The sequence below is a fragment of the Salvelinus namaycush genome, chromosome 6 (assembly GCF_016432855.1).
Source record: "Salvelinus namaycush isolate Seneca chromosome 6, SaNama_1.0, whole genome shotgun sequence".
In the NCBI taxonomy this organism is placed as follows: domain Eukaryota; kingdom Metazoa; phylum Chordata; class Actinopteri; order Salmoniformes; family Salmonidae; genus Salvelinus; species Salvelinus namaycush.
In genome coordinates this window covers 2,031,060-2,052,849 of record NC_052312.1, presented here as the reverse complement: position 1 = coordinate 2,052,849, position 21,790 = coordinate 2,031,060, and the positions used below count along the sequence as shown (strand labels likewise).

General features: G+C 45.2%; 1 protein-coding gene across 1 annotated transcript in view; it reads right to left on the bottom strand.

Annotated features, from left to right (window-relative positions):
* Nucleotides 1-10,619: 10,619 nt before the first annotated feature.
* rbpms (RNA binding protein, mRNA processing factor) overlaps nucleotides 10,620-21,790 on the bottom strand; it is a 70,344-nt gene continuing 59,173 nt past the window's right edge. The window contains exons 8-9 of the mRNA XM_038995822.1: nucleotides 14,788-14,896; nucleotides 10,620-14,213 (exon numbers count right to left, since the gene is read on the bottom strand). The gene's annotated coding sequence lies outside the window, so the exon portion shown is untranslated. The remainder of the gene's footprint in view (nucleotides 14,214-14,787; nucleotides 14,897-21,790) is intronic.

Here is a 21,790-nt window from a genome sequence, read left to right as displayed (position 1 = left end):
GACGTTCTGGAGGATAGAGACGTTCTGGAGGATAGAGACCTTTCTGGGAGGATTAGAGACGTTCTGGGAGTGATAGAGGACGTTCAGGGAGGGATAGAGACGTCTCTGGGAGGATAGAGACGTTCGGAGAATAGAAACGTTTTGATGAGAGACGTTCTGGGAGGATAGAGACGTTCTGGGAGGATAGAGACGTCCTGGGAGGATTAGAGACGTTCTGGAGTGGATAGAGACGTTCTGGGAGGATAGAGACGTTCTGGGAGGATAGAGACGTTCAGGGAGGATAGAGACGTTCTGGGAGGATAGAGACGTTCTGGGAGGATAGAGACGTTCTGGGAGGGACGTTCTGGGAGGATAGAGACGTTCTGGGAGGATAGAGACGTTCTGGGAGGATAGAGACGTTCAGGGAGGATAGAGACGTTCAGGGAGGATAGAGACGTTCTGGGAGAGACGTTCAGGGAGGATAGAGACGTTCTGGGAGGATAGAGACGTTCTGGGAGGATAGAGACGTTCAGGGAGGATAGAGACGTTCAGGGAGGATAGAGACGTTCTGGGAGGATAGAGACGTTCTGGGAGGATAGAGACGTTCAGGGAGGATAGAGACGTTCAGGGAGGATAGAGACGTTCAGGGAGGATAGAGACGTTCAGGGAGGATAGAGACGTTCAGTGAGGATAGAGACGTTCAGGGAGGATAGAGACGTTCTGGGAGGATAGAGACGTAATGGGAGGATAGAGACGTTCAGGGAGGATAGAGACGTTCTGGGAGGATAGAGACGTTCTGGGAGGATAGAGACGTTCAGGGAGGATAGAGACGTTCAGGGAGGATAGAGACGTTCAGGGAGGATAGAGACGTTCAGGGAGGATAGAGACGTTCAGGGAGGATAGAGACGTTCAGGGAGGATAGAGACGTTCTGGGAGGATAGAGACGTTCTGGGAGGATAGAGACGTTCAGGGAGGATAGAGACGTTCAGGGAGGATAGAGACGTTCAGGGAGGATAGAGACGTTCAGGGAGGATAGAGACGTTCAGGGAGGATAGAGACGTTCAGGGAGGATAGAGACGTTCAGGGAGGATAGAGACGTTCTGGGAGGATAGAGACGTTCTGGGAGGATAGAGACGTTCTGGGAGGATAGAGACGTTCAGGGAGGATAGAGACGTTCAGGGAGGATAGAGACGTTCAGGGAGGATAGAGACGTTCAGGGAGGATAGAGACGTTCAGGGAGGATAGAGACGTTCAGGGAGGATAGAGACGTTCAGGGAGGATAGAGACGTTCAGGGAGGATAGAGACGTTCTGGGAGGATAGAGACGTTCTGGGAGGATAGAGACGTTCAGGGAGGATAGAGACGTTCAGGGAGGATAGAGACGTTCTGGGAGGATAGAGACGTTCAGGGAGGATAGAGACGTTCAGGGAGGATAGAGACGTTCTGGGAGGATAGAGACGTTCTGGGAGGATAGAGACGTTCTGGGAGGATAGAGACGTTCAGGGAGGATAGAGACGTTCTGGGAGGATAGAGACGTTCAGGGAGGATAGAGACGTTCAGGGAGGATAGAGACGTTCAGGGAGGATAGAGACGTTCAGGGAGGATAGAGACGTTCTGGGAGGATAGAGACGTTCAGGGAGGATAGAGACGTTCAGGGAGGATAGAGACGTTCAGGGAGGATAGAGACGTTCAGGGAGGATAGAGACGTTCAGGGAGGATAGAGACGTTCAGGGAGGATAGAGACGTTCAGGGAGGATAGAGACGTTCTGGGAGGATAGAGACGTTCAGGGAGGATAGAGACGTTCAGGGAGGATAGAGACGTTCAGGGAGGATAGAGACGTTCTGGGAGGATAGAGACGTTCAGGGAGGATAGAGACGTTCAGGGAGGATAGAGACGTTCTGGGAGGATAGAGACGTTCAGGGAGGATAGAGACGTTCAGGGAGGATAGAGACGTTCTGGGAGGATAGAGACGTTCAGGGAGGATAGAGACGTTCAGGGAGGATAGAGACGTTCTGGGAGGATAGAGACGTTCTGGGAGAATAGAGACGTTCTGGGAGGATAGAGACGTTCAGGGAGGATAGAGACGTTCTGGGAGGATAGAGACGTTCTGGGAGGATAGAGACGTTCTGGGAGGATAGAGACGTTCAGGGAGGATAGAGACGTTCTGGGAGGATAGAGACGTTCTGGGAGGATAGAGACGTTCTGGGAGGATAGAGACGTTCAGGGAGGATAGAGACGTTCAGGGAGGATAGAGACGTTCTGGGAGGATAGAGACGTTCTGGGAGGATAGAGACGTTCAGGGAGGATAGAGACGTTCTGGGAGGATAGAGACGTTCTGGGAGGATAGAGACGTTCTGGGAGGATAGAGACGTTCTGGGAGGATAGAGACGTTCTGGGAGGATAGAGACGTTCTGGGAGAGACGTTCAGGGAGGATAGAGACGTTCAGGGAGGATAGAGACGTTCAGGGAGGATAGAGACGTTCAGGGAGGATAGAGACGTTCTGGGAGGATAGAGACGTTCAGGGAGGATAGAGACGTTCTGGGAGGATAGAGACTTTCTGGGAGAGACGTTCAGGGAGGATAGAGACGTTCAGGGAGGATAGAGACGTTCAGGGAGGATAGAGACGTTCAGGGAGGATAGAGACGTTCAGGGAGGATAGAGACGTTCAGGGAGGATAGAGACGTTCTGGGAGGATAGAGACGTTCAGGGAGGATAGAGACGTTCAGGGAGGATAGAGACGTTCTGGGAGGATAGAGACGTTCAGGGAGAATAGAGACGTTCAGGGAGGATAGAGACGTTCAGGGAGGATAGAGACGTTCAGGGAGGATAGAGACGTTCAGGGAGGATAGAGACGTTCAGGGAGGATAGAGACGTTCTGGGAGGATAGAGACGTTCAGGGAGGATAGAGACGTTCAGGGAGGATAGAGACGTTCAGGGAGGATAGAGACGTTCAGGGAGGATAGAGACGTTCAGGGAGGATAGAGACGTTCAGGGAGGATAGAGACGTTCAGGGAGGATAGAGACGTTCTGGGAGGATAGAGACGTTCTGGGAGAATAGAGACGTTCAGGGAGGATAGAGACGTTCAGGGAGGATAGAGACGTTCAGGGAGGATAGAGACGTTCAGGGAGGATAGAGACGTTCAGGGAGGATAGAGACGTTCAGGGAGGATAGAGACGTTCTGGGAGGATAGAGACGTTCAGGGAGGATAGAGACGTTCAGGGAGGATAGAGACGTTCAGGGAGGATAGAGACGTTCTGGGAGGATAGAGACGTTCTGGGAGGATAGAGACGTTCAGGGAGGATAGAGACGTTCAGGGAGGATAGAGACGTTCAGGGAGGATAGAGACGTTCAGGGAGGAGAGAGACGTTCAGGGAGGATAGAGACGTTCTGGGAGGATAGAGACGTTCTGGGAGGATAGAGACGTTCAGGGAGGATAGAGACGTTCAGGGAGGATAGAGACGTTCAGGGAGGATAGAGACGTTCAGGGAGGATAGAGACGTTCAGGGAGGATAGAGACGTTCAGGGAGGATAGAGACGTTCAGGGAGGATAGAGACGTTCAGGGAGGATAGAGACGTTCTGGGAGGATAGAGACGTTCAGGGAGGATAGAGACGTTCTGGGAGGATAGAGACGTTCAGGGAGAATAGAGACGTTCTGGGAGGATAGAGACGTTCAGGGAGGATAGAGACGTTCTGGGAGGATAGAGACGTTCTGGGAGGATAGAGACGTTCAGGGAGGATAGAGACGTTCAGGGAGGATAGAGACGTTCTGGGAGGATAGAGACGTTCTGGGAGGATAGAGACGTTCTGGGAGGATAGAGACGTTCAGGGAGGATAGAGACGTTCAGGGAGGATAGAGACGTTCAGGGAGGATAGAGACGTTCTGGGAGGATAGAGACGTTCTGGGAGGATAGAGACGTTCAGGGAGGATAGAGACGTTCAGGGAGGATAGAGACGTTCAGGGAGGATAGAGACGTTCAGGGAGGATAGAGACGTTCTGGGAGGATAGAGACGTTCAGGGAGGATAGAGACGTTCTGGGAGGATAGAGACGTTCAGGGAGGATAGAGACGTTCTGGGAGGATAGAGACGTTCAGGGAGGATAGAGACGTTCTGGGAGGATAGAGACGTTCAGGGAGGATAGAGACGTTCAGGGAGGATAGAGACGTTCTGGGAGGATAGAGACGTTCTGGGAGGATAGAGACGTTCAGGGAGGATAGAGACGTTCTGGGAGGATAGAGACGTTCTGGGAGGATAGAGACGTTCAGGGAGGATAGAGACGTTCAGGGAGGATAGAGACGTTCTGGGAGAGACGTTCAGGGAGGATAGAGACGTTCTGGGAGGATAGAGACGTTCAGGGAGGATAGAGACGTTCAGGGAGGATAGAGACGTTCAGGGAGGATAGAGACGTTCTGGGAGAGACGTTCAGGGAGGATAGAGACGTTCTGGGAGGATAGAGACGTTCTGGGAGGATAGAGACGTTCTGGGAGAGACGTTCAGGGAGGATAGAGACGTTCTGGGAGGATAGAGACGTTCAGGGAGGATAGAGACGTTCTGGGAGGATAGAGACGTTCAGGGAGGATAGAGACGTTCTGGGAGAGACGTTCAGGGAGGATAGAGACGTTCAGGGAGGATAGAGACGTTCAGGGAGGATAGAGACGTTCAGGGAGGATAGAGACGTTCAGGGAGGATAGAGACGTTCAGGGAGGATAGAGACGTTCAGGGAGGATAGAGACGTTTAGGGAGGATAGAGACATTCTGGGAGGATAGAGACGTTCAGGGAGGATAGAGACGTTCAGGGAGGATAGAGACGTTCAGGGAGGATAGAGACGTTCTGGGAGGATAGAGACGTTCAGGGAGGATAGAGACGTTCTGGGAGGATAGAGACGTTCTGGGAGGATAGAGACGTTCTGGGAGGATAGAGACGTTCAGGGAGGATAGAGACGTTCTGGGAGGATAGAGACGTTCTGGGAGGATAGAGACGTTCAGGGAGGATAGAGACGTTCAGGGAGGATAGAGACGTTCAGGGAGGATAGAGACGTTCTGGGAGGATAGAGACGTTCAGGGAGGATAGAGACGTTCAGGGAGGATAGAGACGTTCAGGGAGGATAGAGACGTTCAGGGAGGATAGAGACGTTCTGGGAGGATAGAGACGTTCTGGGAGGATAGAGACGTTCAGGGAGGATAGAGACGTTCAGGGAGGATAGAGACGTTCTGGGAGGATAGAGACGTTCTGGGAGGATAGAGACGTTCAGGGAGGATAGAGACGTTCAGGGAGGATAGAGACGTTCAGGGAGAATAGAGACGTTCAGGGAGGATAGAGACGTTCAGGGAGGATAGAGACGTTCAGGGAGGATAGAGACGTTCTGGGAGGATAGAGACGTTCAGGGAGAATAGAGACGTTCAGGGAGGATAGAGACGTTCAGGGAGGATAGAGACGTTCAGGGAGGATAAAGACGTTCTGGGAGGATAGAGACGTTCAGGGAGGATAGAGACGTTCAGGGAGGATAGAGACGTTCAGGGAGGATAGAGACGTTCTGGGAGGATAGAGACGTTCAGGGAGGATAGAGACGTTCAGGGAGGATAGAGACGTTCAGGGAGGATAGAGACGTTCTGGGAGGATAGAGACGTTCAGGGAGGATAGAGACGTTCAGGGAGGATAGAGACGTTCTGGGAGGATAGAGACGTTCAGGGAGGATAGAGACGTTCTGGGAGGATAGAGACGTTCTGGGAGGATAGAGACGTTCTGGGAGGATAGAGACGTTCAGGGAGGATAGAGACGTTCAGGGAGGATAGAGACGTTCAGGGAGGATAGAGACGTTCTGGGAGGATAGAGACGTTCAGGGAGGATAGAGACGTTCAGGGAGGATAGAGACGTTCTGGGAGGATAGAGACGTTCAGGGAGGATAGAGACGTTCAGGGAGGATAGAGACGTTCAGGGAGGATAGAGACGTTCTGGGAGGATAGAGACGTTCAGGGAGGATAGAGACGTTCTGGGAGGATAGAGACGTTCAGGGAGGATAGAGACGTTCTGGGAGGATAGAGACGTTCTGGGAGGATAGAGACGTTCAGGGAGGATAGAGACGTTCTGGGAGGATAGAGACGTTCAGGGAGGATAGAGACGTAGCTTTCAGGAGCTGGAGTGTATTTTTATTAACCTTTATTAAAGCGGGCAAGTCAGTTAAGAACAAATTCTTATTTACAATGACGGCCTACTGGGGAACAGTGGGTTAACTGCCTTGTTCAGGTGTAGAATTACAGATTTTTAGCTTGTCAGCTCAGGGATTTGATCCACCAACCTTTTAGTTACTTGCCCAATGCTCTAACTACTAGGCTACCTGCCGCCCAAGGGGTAAAGGGGAATGACGGTCCCACTTCAGGTGTAGAAGTTGCCCCCTAACCATTGCTCCAGGGTCAGATTTGTTTTGTTGTCCTAATGCAGTGGTTCCCAAACTTTTTGTAGTCCCATACCCCTTCAAACGTTCAACCTCCAGCTGTACCCCCTCTAGCACAAGGGTCAGCGCACTCTCAAATGTTGTTTTTTGCCATCATTGTAAGCCTGCCACACACACACTATACAATACATTTATTAAACATAAGAATGAGTGTGAGTTTTTGTCACAACCCGGCTCATGGGAAGTGACAAAGAGCTCTTATAGGACCAGGGCACAAATAATAAAATAATAATAATCAATCATTTTGCTCTTTATTTAGCCATCTTACATATAAAACCTTATTTGTTAATCGAAAAGTGTGAATAACTCACCACAAGTTAATGAGAAGTGTGTTTGAAAGGATGCTCATAACTCTGCAATGTTGGGTTGTATTGGAGAGAGTCTCAGTCTTAAATCATGTCCCACACACAGTGCCTGTATTTAGTTTTCATGCTCGTGAGGGCCGAGGATCCACTCTCACATAGGTACGTGGTTGCAAAGGGCATCAGTGTCTTAACAGCGCGATTTGCCAAGGCAAGAAACTCTGAGCGCAGCCCAATCCAGAAATCTGGCAGTGGCTTCTGATTGAATTCAATTTTCACAGAACCGCTTGTTGCAGTTTCGAGGAGGCTCTCTTGTTCAGATATCGGTAAGTGGATTGGAGGCAGGGCATGAAAGGGATAATGAATCCAGTTGTTTGTGTTGTCCGTTTCGGGAAGATACCTGCATAATTGCGCACCCAGCTCACTCGGCTGCTTTGTTTCATGTGTGATTTGTCCGTAAGCTGGAGTTCATTTGCACACAAAAAATCATACAATGGAAAGACCTGTGTTGTCCTTGTTAATTCAGACAGAAAAGAGCTCCAACTTCTAAATCATAGCCTCAATTTTGTCCCGCACATTGAATATAGTTGCAGAGAGTCCCTGTAATCCTAGATTCAGATCATTCAGGTGAGAAAAAACATCCCCCAGATAGGCCAGTCGTGGCCAGTCGTGTGACATAGGCCAGTCGTGTGAGAAACTCATCATCATGCAAGCAGTCAGACAAGTGAAAATTATGGTCAGTAAAGAAAACTTTAAGCTCGTCTCAATTTTAAAAAAACGTGTCAATACTTTGCCCCTTGATAACCAGCACACAGTATGTTGTAAAAGCGTTACATAGTCGCTGCCCGTATCATTGTATAATGCAGAAAATACACGAGAGTTCAGGGACCTTCCTTTAACAAAGTTAACCATTTTCACTGTAGTGTCCAAAACGTCTTTCAAACTGTCAGGCATTCCCTTGGCAGCAAGAGCCTCTTGGTGGATGCTGCAGTGTACCCAAGTGGCATCGGGAGCAACTGCTTGCACGCACGTTACCACTCCACTATGTCTCCCTGTCATCAGTACAGATACCAACACATCTTAACCACCAAAGTCCATTTGATATCACAAAGCTGTCCAGTACTTTAAAAATATCCTCTCATGTTGTCCTGGTTTCCTGTGGTTTGCAGAAGAAGATGTCTTCCTTAATTGTCCCCCCATAAACATAACGGACATATACCAGGAGCTGTGCCAGGCCCGCCATGTCTGTTGGCTCATCCAGCTCTAACGCATAGAATTCACTGGCTTGTATGCGAAGCAGTAATTGTTTCAGAACATCTCCTGCCATGTCACTGACGCATCGTGAAACAGTGTTGTTTGATGAAGACATTGTCTGTATCAATTTTTTGGCCTTTTCCCCCAGCATTGTCCCAGCCATATCTGCGGCAGCAGGAAGAATTAAGTCCTCCACAATAGTATGGGGCTTGCCTGTCCTAGCCTCTCCGTAGCTCACCATATAAGACTCTTCTAGCCCCTTCTTATTAATGGTATCTGTTGCTTTTATACATGTCTTAATACTCGAAAGTCGTCTTTATTCTCGCTCAAAAAACTCCTGTGGCTTATTTTTCAAAATGTCCTATTTCATTTCTAAATGTCTGCGCATGTCACGCCCTGACCTTAGTATTCTATGTTTTCTGTATTATTTTGGTCAGGTCAGGGTGTGACAAGGGTGGGTATGCGTGTTTTGTGTTGTCTAGGGTTTTTGTAGATCTATGGGTTTTTTGTTAGTCTATGTATTGTAGGTCTATGGTGGCCTGAATTGGTTCCCAATCAGAGGCAGCTGTTTATCGTTGTCTCTGATTGGGGATCCTATTTAGGTTGCCATTTTCCCTTTTGGTTTCGTGGGTTCTTGTCTATGTCTAGTTGCCTGTCAGCACTCGTTTTATACAGCGTCACGTTCGTTTTGTTGTTTTGTTAGTTTGTTTTAGTGTTTCTTTCTTCATTAAAAGAAGAATGTACGCATATCACGCTGCGCCTTGGTCTCATCATTACAACGTGCGTGACAGCGCAAGAGTGAAGGTTTCCTGTGAGAGAGTAACGGTTAATGTTTATTATTTGACTAGGCTACCTGTTTTTGACATTGTGTTGTTATTTCGCTGAAAACTTGATGGTTTAATTTTACGACAGTGAAACGAGGCTACTCAGGCGAGGAGAAAAAAAAACTCACCCAAATGTCTAGCCCCGTTGGAAAGTATAAATGTACTGTTTGAAAACGTGAATAAAAAAAATTATTACAAAAAGGGAATAATTTTATACATTTTTTAAATGGAATCACATTTTTATTTGGTGTACCCTCGACGGCATTGCGCGTACCCCTGGGGTGTGCCCATAATATTTAGGGTTAGGATTTGGGGGTTGGGGAATCTGATCCTAAATCTGTGGATATGGGCAACTTGTATAGTATCAAGAATGATCATGGAAAAGACTAGAACCAATAACACATTCCCATTCACAATCAAATCAAATCAAATTGTATTTGTCACATGCGCCGAATACAACCTTACAGCTTACTTACAAGCCCTTAACGAACAATGCAGTTTTAAGAAAAATACCTAGTAAAAAAAAATGTATTTAATTTTTTAATTCATTTATTACTTAGAATATGTGGATAACTACAAATACCTAGGTGTCTGGTTAGACTGTAAACTCTCCTTCCAGACTCACATTAAGCATCTCCAATCCAAAATTAAATCTAGAATCGGCTTCCTATTTCGCAACAAAGCATCCTTCACTCATGCTGCCAAACATACCCTCGTAAAACTGACCATCCTACCGATCCTCGACTTTGGCGATGTCATATACAAAATAGCCTCCAACACTCTACTCAACAAATTGGATGCAGTCTATCACAGTGCCATCCATTTTGTCACCAAAGCCCCATATACTACCCACCACTGCGACCTGTACGCTCTCGTTGGCTGGCCCTCACTTCACTCTCTTCGCCAAACCCACTGGCTCCAGGTCACCTACAAGTCTCTGCTAGGTAAAGCCCTGCCTTATCTCAGCTCACTGGTCACCATAGCAGCACCCACTCGTAGCACGTGCTCCAGCAGGTATATTTCACTGGTCACCCCCAAAGCCAATTCATCCTTTGGCCGCCTTTCCTTCCAGTTCTCTGCTGCCAATGACTGGAACGAACTGCAAAAATCACTAAAGCTGGAGACTCATATCTCCCTCACTAGCTTTAAACATCAGCTGTCAGAGCAGCTCACAGATCACTGCACCTGTACATAGCCAATCTGTAAACAACCCATCCAACTACCTCATCCCCATACTGTATTTATTTATCTTGCTCCTTTGCACCCCAGTATCTCTACTTGCACATTCATCTTCTGCACATCTACCATTCCAGTGTTTAATTGCTATATTGTAATTATTTCGCCACTATGGCCTATTTATCGCCTTAACTCCCTTATTTACATTTACATTTAAGTCATTTAGCAGACGCTCTTATCCAGAGCGACTTACAAATTGGTGCATTCACCTTATCTTACCTCATTTGCACTCACTGTATATAGACTTTTTGATTTTTTTTTTTTCTACTGGATTGTTCACCCACTAATAGGGAACGTGAGCTGGGTTTAGACCGTCGTGAGACAGGTTAGTTTTACCCTACTGATGATGTGTTGTAGTAATCCTGTATGTAAATGACTGTATGTTTTGTTTACTCCATGTGTAACTCTGTGTTGTTGTTTGTGTCGCACTGCTTTGCTTTATCTTGGCCAGGTCGCAGTTGCAAATGAGAACTTGTTCTCAACTAGCCTACCTGGTTAAATAAAGGTTAAATAAATCAAACTAATAAAATGACCATGTGTGCATGTCACTCAACAGAAAAAGCAAGGCAACAACAATGGCAACATCAATCTTTAATGGCTGATGCCCTGAACATCTTCATTTACATATTCATTTTCATAACTTTTCTTATCTTTTTTGGTTTTAACAATAAAAATTTCAAACAACCCCTGCAATTCACTGAAATATGTATTCTCCTCACATTGGCAAAACATGAATATCAACAGTATGCATTGAAAAAAAATAAAAAATAAAAAAATACACAAACATGCACATAACACCCATTTAGTCCTACAGTAGCTTTAGGACATCAAACAAAGGAATTACATTCTATTGAATGATTATTTCAACTCACATAACAGCTGCGTCTTGAAAGGTGACACTGGGTGAAAATATGTACTTTCCTTTCATATATTTTGCTCTCACTCTGATTTACAGTTGATCATCCCAAAGGGGAAAATGTGGCATGCGACGTTATAATGAAGACATCTGGTTTTAAACTGTTTCCTGGTTGTAGACGTCACATAACCAGATTACAACCAAGTAAAGACACGGTATCATCAAGACATCATATTTTTTGTTGTTATCTGGCCGGAAATAACCAGATTACAACCAGGTAAAGATACGATATCATCATATTTTAGTTGTTATCTGGTCAGATAACCAGAAAACCCCCATTTTAAGATAGGTCTATTTTTTGGGTCGCTAACAAAATATTATTTAAAAAAAATCCTTTTACCCAGTTTACAACGTGAATTGACAATAACGCTATTGCAGCCAGTTTGCCAGGATCTATCTGGGTATAACGATATGTGTGATAACGTAGTAAAATCATTAAATCAAGTAGAAAATATGGTTCTAAAACATTTGCCAAACTGGCTGCAATTAAGCGTTATTGTCAATTCACGTTGCAAACTGGTAAAATGATTTTTTTTTTTTACAATATTTTAAAGTAGTGAGAGCGGGAAAGTATTGTAAAAACTTGGGTAATATTTAATTTCATAAAGGATTTAATATTTTGAGATTAATATTCCATGGACTCACTATATCACATCACATCCACTAAAACACTTACAAACTCATGATTTTAACATGACTAATAGAGTTCAATCAATCAGCCAATCCATTTTATGTTAGGCACTCACAGTGACTCTTATGAACTGGAAGGGTAATTGCGTCTGTGTTAAAAGGAATATTACTTCATGGATGTATTTACGATGCTCACATCGACGTTTCATTTGTAAATGCCTTATAGATTTCCCCCCCCAACTTCCATATTAGACATTATTTTTTTTTATTACACTCTTGGTTCAGTGTGAGATCCTTGACTCATTTATTGGACATAACATGAAAATACAAGACTGCATATTTATATTTTTGAGATTACAGTACAAGAACAACCAGAACGAAGGCTTTAACCCCTAAAGCTTCACAGAATGAACAGAGCTCGTATAACCAACTATATTGCAGTCTTTAACCAAGTACTCGGCGAACAACGGTGAAACAGGAAACATTATTTTTTATTCCAATCATCCACCTAGGTCATGGATGGACAACTTTGTTAAGGGTGGGGGCCACACCAAAAAATTGCCCTTCATTTTGCCATGGGCCGGAGAGGAAAATTAGCTGTTTTACAGCTCGACCATGATAACAAGTTTAGAGGGGGGGGGGGGGGGGGGGTAATGATCCAAGGGCCTTCAAAAGGGGGGCCGGCCGCCAGTTGCCCATCCCTGATTTAAGTAAAAATACTCAAACTTTACAAAACCAGAGGTTGAGTCTTCACTTAATTAGATAGGACACAGAAACATTTGAAAAGCTTTTCCTTTCAGGATGCTAGGATGCTACTTTGAGTGACAACGAGAGGCATGCAGGAAAAAAATAGGACACTTCTTGAAAATAAATCAGAGGATATGAGCATTACAAAGCTGTTGAGATGGAATAATTCCACTAGCCTAGTTCGCTACATTACAAAAACACGCCTTTGGTCAGTATTGTCTGTAGAGTCCTGGTTTACAATTAATTTACAGGACTGGTATCCCAGACCAAGAAAAGTCTTACTCCAGGATGAAAAAGTATTTTCAATAGAGTCCCCCAATAGAAGCCTATTTTCAATCCAGGGGTAGGTTTAATCTGGACCTGGGAAGTCTCCCATAAAGCCCAAGACCCGAGGCAACACAAGAACTACAAAACAGCTTTGCAAAATGTTGATCCTAGCTAGTGTTGTCCCGCAATTACAAACGCAACGCAAGTACGCAGGACTGACAATTTCCGTTCCTGCATTGCATACGTAAGAAAAACATTTGTCTTAAGGGTGACTAGATACTGTATTGTAGATTTTAATGTTGGCATGGTTCTGAAATTGATTATCTTGGATTATAAACTGGGTGGTTCGAGCCCTGAAAAGCTGATTGGCCGAAAGCAGTGGTATGTCAGACCGTATACCACGGCTAAGGGCTGTATCCAGGCACTCCGCATAATGGCCATATACCACACCCCCTCAGGCCTTATTGCTTAATTATAGCCTGGTATCAATTTACCGTGATGAAATGGCTGCTATTTGGTGTGGAACAGGGGTGCTCAACTCCATAGCCCAATTCTCTCCGGGGGTTGGAGTTGAGTAGCCAATTGTAGCAGTAGAATATTATGTACATTTTGTATTATGACAAGTAGGAACTAACAAGTTTTGGCATTATATTAGTGTCTCCACTTATAAAAAGCTTAAGGATTGACACAAAGCTACACGACTAATCAGAATCGTTACTATACGAAGAAAAGCATAAGCCTGCGAACTGATGCGACTGCTTTAGTGTGGCAGAGCAATCGGCCATGACACGGTGACTGGCACTCATACGAGAAGTAAGAAAGACTTTGAGGATCTCAAACATTATTACTCACACACTTGATACACAGAAAACAAATCAAACATTTTCAAACAATGGATTGATTACAAAAATACGTTTTGGTTTATCTTTAAAATATCTAAAGATTTACAGCATTTTCATTTTTTTTGGTGGGGGGGGGGGGGCAAGTCATGCTTCAACATGTAGTAATAATCATTATAAGGAAAGGTATACAGAAAGGTAATAATTATAATCAATAATAATATAATCTGGTAACATTTTGGTCATCCTCTTTTACATAAGACTTTCAAAATGCCTGCATAGGCCTTGCACTCACACAGATGTAAATTCAGAAACATTTCATCCCCAACTGATATGGCCAAACTTTGCACTCTTGAATGTATTTTAAAGTAATACATACGTGTATGGGCTCATATCAATTTAAAAAAAGGTTTGATGAATGTCAATGAAGGTTTTTAGTGGTTATGTTCCAATAAACACACTAGCATACATACATTACCGTTCAAAGGACATTTCTAAGTGACCCCAAACGTTTGACCGGTAGTGTGTGTGCTAGCAGGGATATTGGAACATAAGCCTGTATGTTAGACTATGTCATTCTCATAAGGCATCATAAGGTCTTATGTATTGGACTGGAACCAAAGTGGTATCAGTAATTCTTGAGTATGTAACAGTATAAAAAGGGGGGTTGTAGCAGGGGGGGGGGGGGGGGGGGGGGGGGGGGGGGGCTGATGTGTGATGGCGGCTTGGGTCTGGAATGTCCTGAGGCCCATGAGGCTGTTGTTGCCTGATAGAACCAGAGAGAGAAAGGTTGGAGGGGGAGAGGAAGAGAAGAGATAGAGAGCGAGAGGGAGAAAGAGAGCGATAGAGAGATAAAGAAAGAGAGAGATAGATAGAGAGAGAGAGCGAAAGAGAGAAACAGGGAGAGAGAGAGATAGAGAGATAGGGAGAGATTTTAGGGATAAGTTACCATGGCCACAGCACCTAAGTGCGCACACACGCACACAAACGTATACACACACACACCCTCCCGTTTTCAACACAAACGTCCTGTTCGAGGTTTAAAACAAAAATGACCCCATCTTAAGCCTTAACTGAAATACACACACAAAGGCTGACACAGTGGCAATATGGCTGCAGGCATTCAACATCATTTCTGCACAATTGTTTGGGAGTGAGATATTCTTTCTGAAAACCTCCACTTGGTTTTCGCAGCTTCTTCCACAAATCTACACTTTCAAATAAAATGTTCTGTCAGATTGAAGCTTGGCGACCAGCAGCTGAAGGTGTGTGTTACACGTTCGACCTGCCTGTCATGATCGCTGAGCTTGAGTCCATTGAGCGTTTGACCGTGAACTCACCAACGGTCCACTGTGCGGTAAACAAGGTCAGGAATCCTCCTGGTTTGGACATGAGAACCGCCAGCAACACCATCAAGGCCGACCGTGGCCACCATCACACATCATGAACCTGGAGACATAACAAGCTATGGAGTTAAAAAGGTACGTAGCGCTTTATAATGCTATAACGCTATAATGGTTTATAATGATATAATGACTTTTAATACATTTGATAATCTGCTTGTAACAGATTTGAACAATAATGAAACTACATCAGTAAAAACTCATGTACCATTACCAAGGTAATAATAATTACTGTTATTATAATCCACAGCATTATAAAAATGTATAATAATAATAATAATAATGATAATAACTCTAATAATGATAATAATAATAAATAACAATAACTCTAATAATAATAATAATGGTCGAAGTCAGTCTAATCTGATCTGACATGCCATATTTGTAATGGTACTGTATGGCATTCAGTGAATATGTCCCAGGAGTCACTACAGCGGACTTCCTGCTCCTAACAGACCCCCCCCCCCCCCCCCCCCCCCCCTCAATTATGGAAGGTCGACCCCTCCACTACAGGCACGCAGATGCTCCACAGAAAATAGACGTCACTTGGCAATGATTATGTCAGAAGTTTAGGGAGTCCTTCTAAAGCTAATAAACAATTACAAAAAACAAGATGTCCGTGGAAGAGAGAGGGGCCGTCTGACTTGATCCACTGAGAAGCATATGTACACAAGGTAACAAGCTCAGGCACGGCTGGCTTGGCAATGCCTGTTGTGTGTTCAACCGGGGATAGGACAATCGATGCACGCTCTGACAAACTGACCCCATGCATTCTTTAGATTCGTATTCTTTCTGGCTGAAGCACAAAGGTTAAAGATGGCGGGTTTATCATTGAACACATCTTCGTGGATTACCGAAAGGTTTATTGATTTTGGGTTAATGTGTTCCCTGACTTAACCTGACACAGGTGTATGTAATGTGGGATAGCCAAACAATCATGACTTCAGATTGAGAGGCCTTGGTTTCTCAGAGATTTTCCCACTGGCAATCTCCTATCTGACAATGTAATCAATGATTTACTTACATAGGCAACTCTTGATGGTAAAAAAAATAAATATGAAAATCTACTGGCCCTAAATGGACTGGAAGAGAATCTACTGGCCCTAAATGGACTGGAAGAGAATCTACTGGCCCTAAATGGACTGAAAGATAATCTACTGGCCCAAAATGGACTGGAAGAGAATCTACTGGCCCTAAATGGACTGGAAGAGAATCTACTGGCCCTAAATGGACTGGAAGAGAATCTACTGGCCCTAAATGGACTGGAAGAGAATCTACTGGCCCCAAATGGACTGGAAGAGAATCTACTGGCCCCAAATGGACTGGAAGAGAATCTACTGGCCCTAAATGGACTGGAAGAGAATCTACTGGCCCCAAATGGACTGGAAGAGAATCTACTGGCCCTAAATGGACTGGAAGAGAATCTACTGGCCCCAAATGGACTGGAAGAGAATCTACATTGCCTAAATGGACTGAAAGAGAATCTACTGGCCCTAAATGGACTGGAAGAGAATCTACTGGCCCTAAATGGACTGGAAGAGAATCTACTGGCCCTAAATGGACTGGAAGAGAATCTACTGGCCCCAAATGGACTGGAAGAGAATATACTGGCCCTAAATGGACTGGAAGAGAATCTACTGGCCCCAAATGGACTGGAAGATAATCTACTGGCCCCAAATGGACTGGAAGAGAATATAATGGCCCTAAATGGACTGGAAGAGAATCTACTGGCCCTAAATGGACTGGAAGAGAATCTACTGTCCCCAAATGGACTGGAAGAGAATCTACTGGCCCCAAATGGACTGGAAGAGAATCTACTGGCCCTAAATGGACTGGAAGAGAATCTACTGGCCCCAAATGGACTGGAAGAGAATCTACTGGCCCCAAATGGACTGGAAGAGAATCTACTGGCCCCAAATGGACTGGAAGAGAATCTACTGGCCCCAAATGGACTGGAAGAGAATATAATGGCCCTAAATGGACTGGAAGAGAATCTACTGGCCCTAAATGGACTGGAAGAGAATCTACTGGCCCTAAATGGACTGGAAGAGAATCTACTGGCCCCAAATGGACTGGAAGAGAATCTACTGGCCCTAAATGGACTGGAAGAGAATCTTCTGGCCCCAAATGGACTAGAAGAGAATCTTCTGGCCCTAAATGGACTGGAAAAGAATCTACTGGCCCTAAATGGACTGGAAGAGAATCAAAATGAACACATTCTTTGAGTGTTTGAGTTTCAGAAAAGCACTATAAAAGATAATTTACAGTATTACTTCAAATGTATAGGACCTGCTTCAGGCAATATGTTGGGTTCTTTTTGAGGAACGCAGTAGACAATATTTCAACTAACATGAGACAAGGTGCAGCCAAAAATCACAAGAACACCAGTAGAGAAATAGGTGTGACTCTCATCATCTTGTCAGGAAATGATCCCTATTCATTAGGGATGGGCGTACATTGGAATGGGAATACTGCATATCCATGCATTACACCCCTATTCCACCTCTGAATAATCTCCTGTGGTTGTAAGTCTAATACCTGTGTTACAGTAACATTAAAAGAGGAAGCCAAAGTCTGCTATCTGTTTTACAGTAACATGAAAAGAGGAAGCCAAAGTCTGATACCTGTTTTACAGTAACATTAAAAGAGGAAGCCAAAGTCTGATATCTGTTTTACAGTAACATGAAAAGAGGAAGCCAAAGTCTGATACCTGTTTTACAGTAACACGAAAAGAGGAAGACAAAGTCTGATACCTGTTTTACAGTAACATTAAAAGAGGAAGCCAAAGTCTGATACCTGTTTTACAGTAACATGAAAAGGGGAAGCCGAAGTCCCATAATCCACTGAAAAGCCTTTAGGCTCTAGCCATGTTTCTCACATACCAGACCAGCTAGTAGGACGGGGAGGTGATGACCACAGCTGTTGACATGTATCCTGAACAGAACACACTCCTTCGTATACTGTGTGCGTGTGTGTGTGTGTGTGTGTGTGTGTGTGTGTGTGTGTGTGCGTGTGTGTGTGTGTGTGTGTGTGCGTGCGTGTGTGTGCGTGTGTGTGTGTGTGTGTGTGTGTGTGTGTGTGTGTGTGTGTGTGTGTGTGTGTGTGTGTGTGTGTGTGTGTGTGTGTGTGTGTGTGTGTGTGGAGATGAGAGGCAGCGCACGTGCATGTGGACTGTATGTAGGTGCATGTCTTTGTGTGTGGATGTGAGTGAGACTGAATGTGTGACAGTGTTGTTATAAGGGGGATGAATAAAGTCCTACTTCCTCATTAAAGGGGTCTCAGCTGGGGGTCAGTCCCTCTCTGGTGGGAGTTAGTCAGAAGTTCAACAGGAACTGGGTTTGTCGGGCTATTGGCCAATAAGTCCCCCAGGGCAGGCAGCAAGGCTCACACACACACACACACACACACACACACACACACACACACACACACACACACACACACACACACACACACACACACACACACACACACACACACACACACACACACACACACACACACACACGTACGCACGCACCTGTGCAAACACACACACACACAAACACACACAAACACTCCCCCATGATGTCTTGTCAGATGGAAAATCGGGATTACCTTTCCCTGCAGTTCACTAAGCATTTGTGTTCAGTATTAGGTTGTCTGTGCGCATAACCATGTGCTTGTGGACAGGAGAAAAAGAAACTGAAATTGCTTTGACATGAAGGCAGCTGAAAAATAACTTCAGACGGAAGAGGAGGAGGAGGAGGAGGAGGAGGAGGAAGAGGAGAATAAACAAACGCTTCAACACATTAAAATGTTCGGAACCAAAAGCTCTTAAAAAAAATAATCAAACATCAAAACTTAACTTACATACATACATCGCAGTTAAAGCTGGGAGTTTTCAAAATGTCTGCCGCAGTGACAGGCAGGATGCCAGGTGATTAATACACCTCGTTACCAGCTGTGACTGAAGGCCTTTTCCTGCGTGAAGCACTCTGCCCAGTGTCACGTTTCAGCTGTTTACCACCCAGACACGCAGTCTCCCATGGAAACTTACACGTTCTGGTTGCCAACCGCTTAAACCCCCCTGGCCGTAACTTTAAGCCACCATGTGGCAAATGTTAGGACGACCACGAGTGGACGACAAGCCTGTAATGACCGTGCAACTCTTAAGAGAGCACATCCATTGTTTGGACAATTGCACAGCATTGATAGAGTATGATTGGGCCTCTCCGTCCACACAGGTCACACCAAATCCACTGCAGTATTAAATGTTTTTATTCGGGAGATGTCTTGTGCATGCAATTCAATACAGTCCACTAGGGGCAAAGTGAGCACCTATTACCATCTAGTAGGGAGATGTCTTCAATACAGTCCACTAGGGGCAAAGTGAGCACCTATTACCATCTAGTAGGGAGATGTCTTCAATACAGTCCACTAGGGGCAAAGTGAGCACCTATTACCATCTAGTAGGGAGATGTCTCCAATACTGTCCACTAGGGGCAAAGTGAGCACCTATTACCATCTAGTAGGGAGATGTCCCAAATACTGTCCACTAGGGGCAAAGTGAGCACCTATTACCATCTAATAGGGAGATGTCTCCAATACTGTCCACTAGGGGCAAAGTGAGCACCTATTACCATCTAGTAGGGAGATGTCTCCAATAATGTCCACTAGGGGCAAAGTGAGCACCTACTACCATCTAGTAGGGAGATGTCCCAAATACTGTCCACTAGGGGCAAAGTGAGCACCTATTACCATCTAATAGGGAGATGTCTCCAATACTGTCCACTAGGGGCAAAGTGAGCACCTATTACCATCTAGTAGGGAGATGTCCCAAATACTGTCCACTAGGGGCAAAGTGAGCACCTATTACCATCTAATAGGGAGATGTCTCCAATACTGTCCACTAGGGGCAAAGTGAGCACCTATTACCATCTAGTAGGGAGATGTCTTCAATACCGTCCACTAGGGGCAACGTGAGCACCTATTACCATCTAGTAGGGAGATGTCTTCAATACTGTCCACTAGGGGCAACGTGAACACCTATTACCATCTAGTAGGGAGATGTCTTCAATACTGTCCACTAGGGACAACGTGAACACCTATTACCATCTAGTAGGGAGATGTCTCCAATACTGTCCACTAGGGACAACGTGAACACCTATTACCATCTAGTAGGGAGATGTCTTCAATACTGTCCACTAGGGGCAAAGTGAGCACCTATTACCATCTAGTAGGGAGATGTCCCAAATACTGTCCACTAGGGGCAAAGTGAGCACCTATTACCATCTAATAGGGAGATGTCTTCAATACTGTCCACTAGGGACAACGTGAACACCTATTACCATCTAGTAGGGAGAAATCTTCAATGTAGCGAGGCTATATACAGTAGTGAGGCTATATACAGCAGCGAGGCTATATACAGTAGTGAGGCTATATACAGTAGCGAGGCTATATACAGTAGCGAGGCTATATACCGTAGCGAGGCTATATACAGTAGCGAGGCTATATACAGTAGCGAGGCTATATACAGTAGCGAGGCTATATACAGTAGCGAGGCTGTATACAGTAGCAAGGCTATACCAGTAGCGAGGCTATACCAGTAGGTGAGGCTATACCAGTAGCGAGGCTATACACAGTAGCGAGGCTATATACAGTAGCGAGGCTATATACAGTAGCGAGGCTATATACAGTAGCGAGGCTATTACAGTAGAGAGGCTATAACAGTAGCGAGGCTATATACAGTAGCGAGGCTATATACAGTAGAGAGGCTATAACAGTAGCGAGGCTATAACAGTAGCGAGGCTATATACAGTAGCGAGGCTATATACAGTAGCGAGGCTATATACAGTAGCGAGGCTATACCAGTAGTGAGGCTATATACAGTAGCGAGGCTATATACAGTAGAGAGGCTATAACAGTAGCGAGGCTATACCAGTAGTGAGGCTATATACAGTAGTGAGGCTATAACAATAGCAAGGCTATAACAGTAGCGAGGCTATATACAGTAGCGAGGCTATATACAGTAGCGAGGCTATAACAGTAGCGAGGCTATACCAGGAGCGAGGCTATATACAGTAGCGAGGCTATATACAGTAGCGAGGCTATATACAGTAGAGAGGCTATAACAGTAGCGAGGCTGTATACAGTAGAGAGGCTATACCAGGAGTGAGGCTATAACAGTAGAGAGGCTATAACAGTAGAGAGGCTATAACAGTAGAGAGGCTATATACAGTAGCGAGGCTATACCAGTAGCGAGGCTATACCAGTAGCGAGGCTATAACAATAGCGAGGCTATAACAATAGCGAGGCTATAACAGTAGCGAGGCTATATACAGTAGCGAGGCTATACCAGGAGCGAAGCTATATCAGTAGCGAGGCTATAACAATAGCGAGGCTATATACAGTAGCGAGGCTATATACAGTAGAGAGGCTATATACAGTAGAGAGGCTATATACAGTAGCGAGGCTATATACAGTAGCGAGGCTATAACAGTAGCGAGGCTATAACAGTAGAGAGGCTATAACAGTAGCGAGGCTATATACAGTAGCGAGGCTATAACAGTAGCGAGGCTATATACAGTAGCGAGGCTATAACAGTAGCGAGGCTATATCAGTAGCGAGGCTATAACAGTAGCGAGGCTATATACAGTAGTGAGGCTATAACAGTAGAGAGGCTATAACAGTAGTGAGGCTATAACAGTAGCGAAGCTATATACAGTAGCGAGGCTATATACAGTAGCGAGGCTATACCAGGAGCGAGGCTATATCAGTAGAGAGGCTATAACAGTAGCGAGGCTATATACAGTAGCGAGGCTATACCAGTAGCGAGGCTATAACAGTAGCGAGGCTATATACAGTAGCGAGGCTATATCAGTAGAGAGGCTATAACAGTAGCGAGGCTATATACAGTAGCGAGGCTATACCAGTAGCGAGGCTATAACAGTAGCGAGGC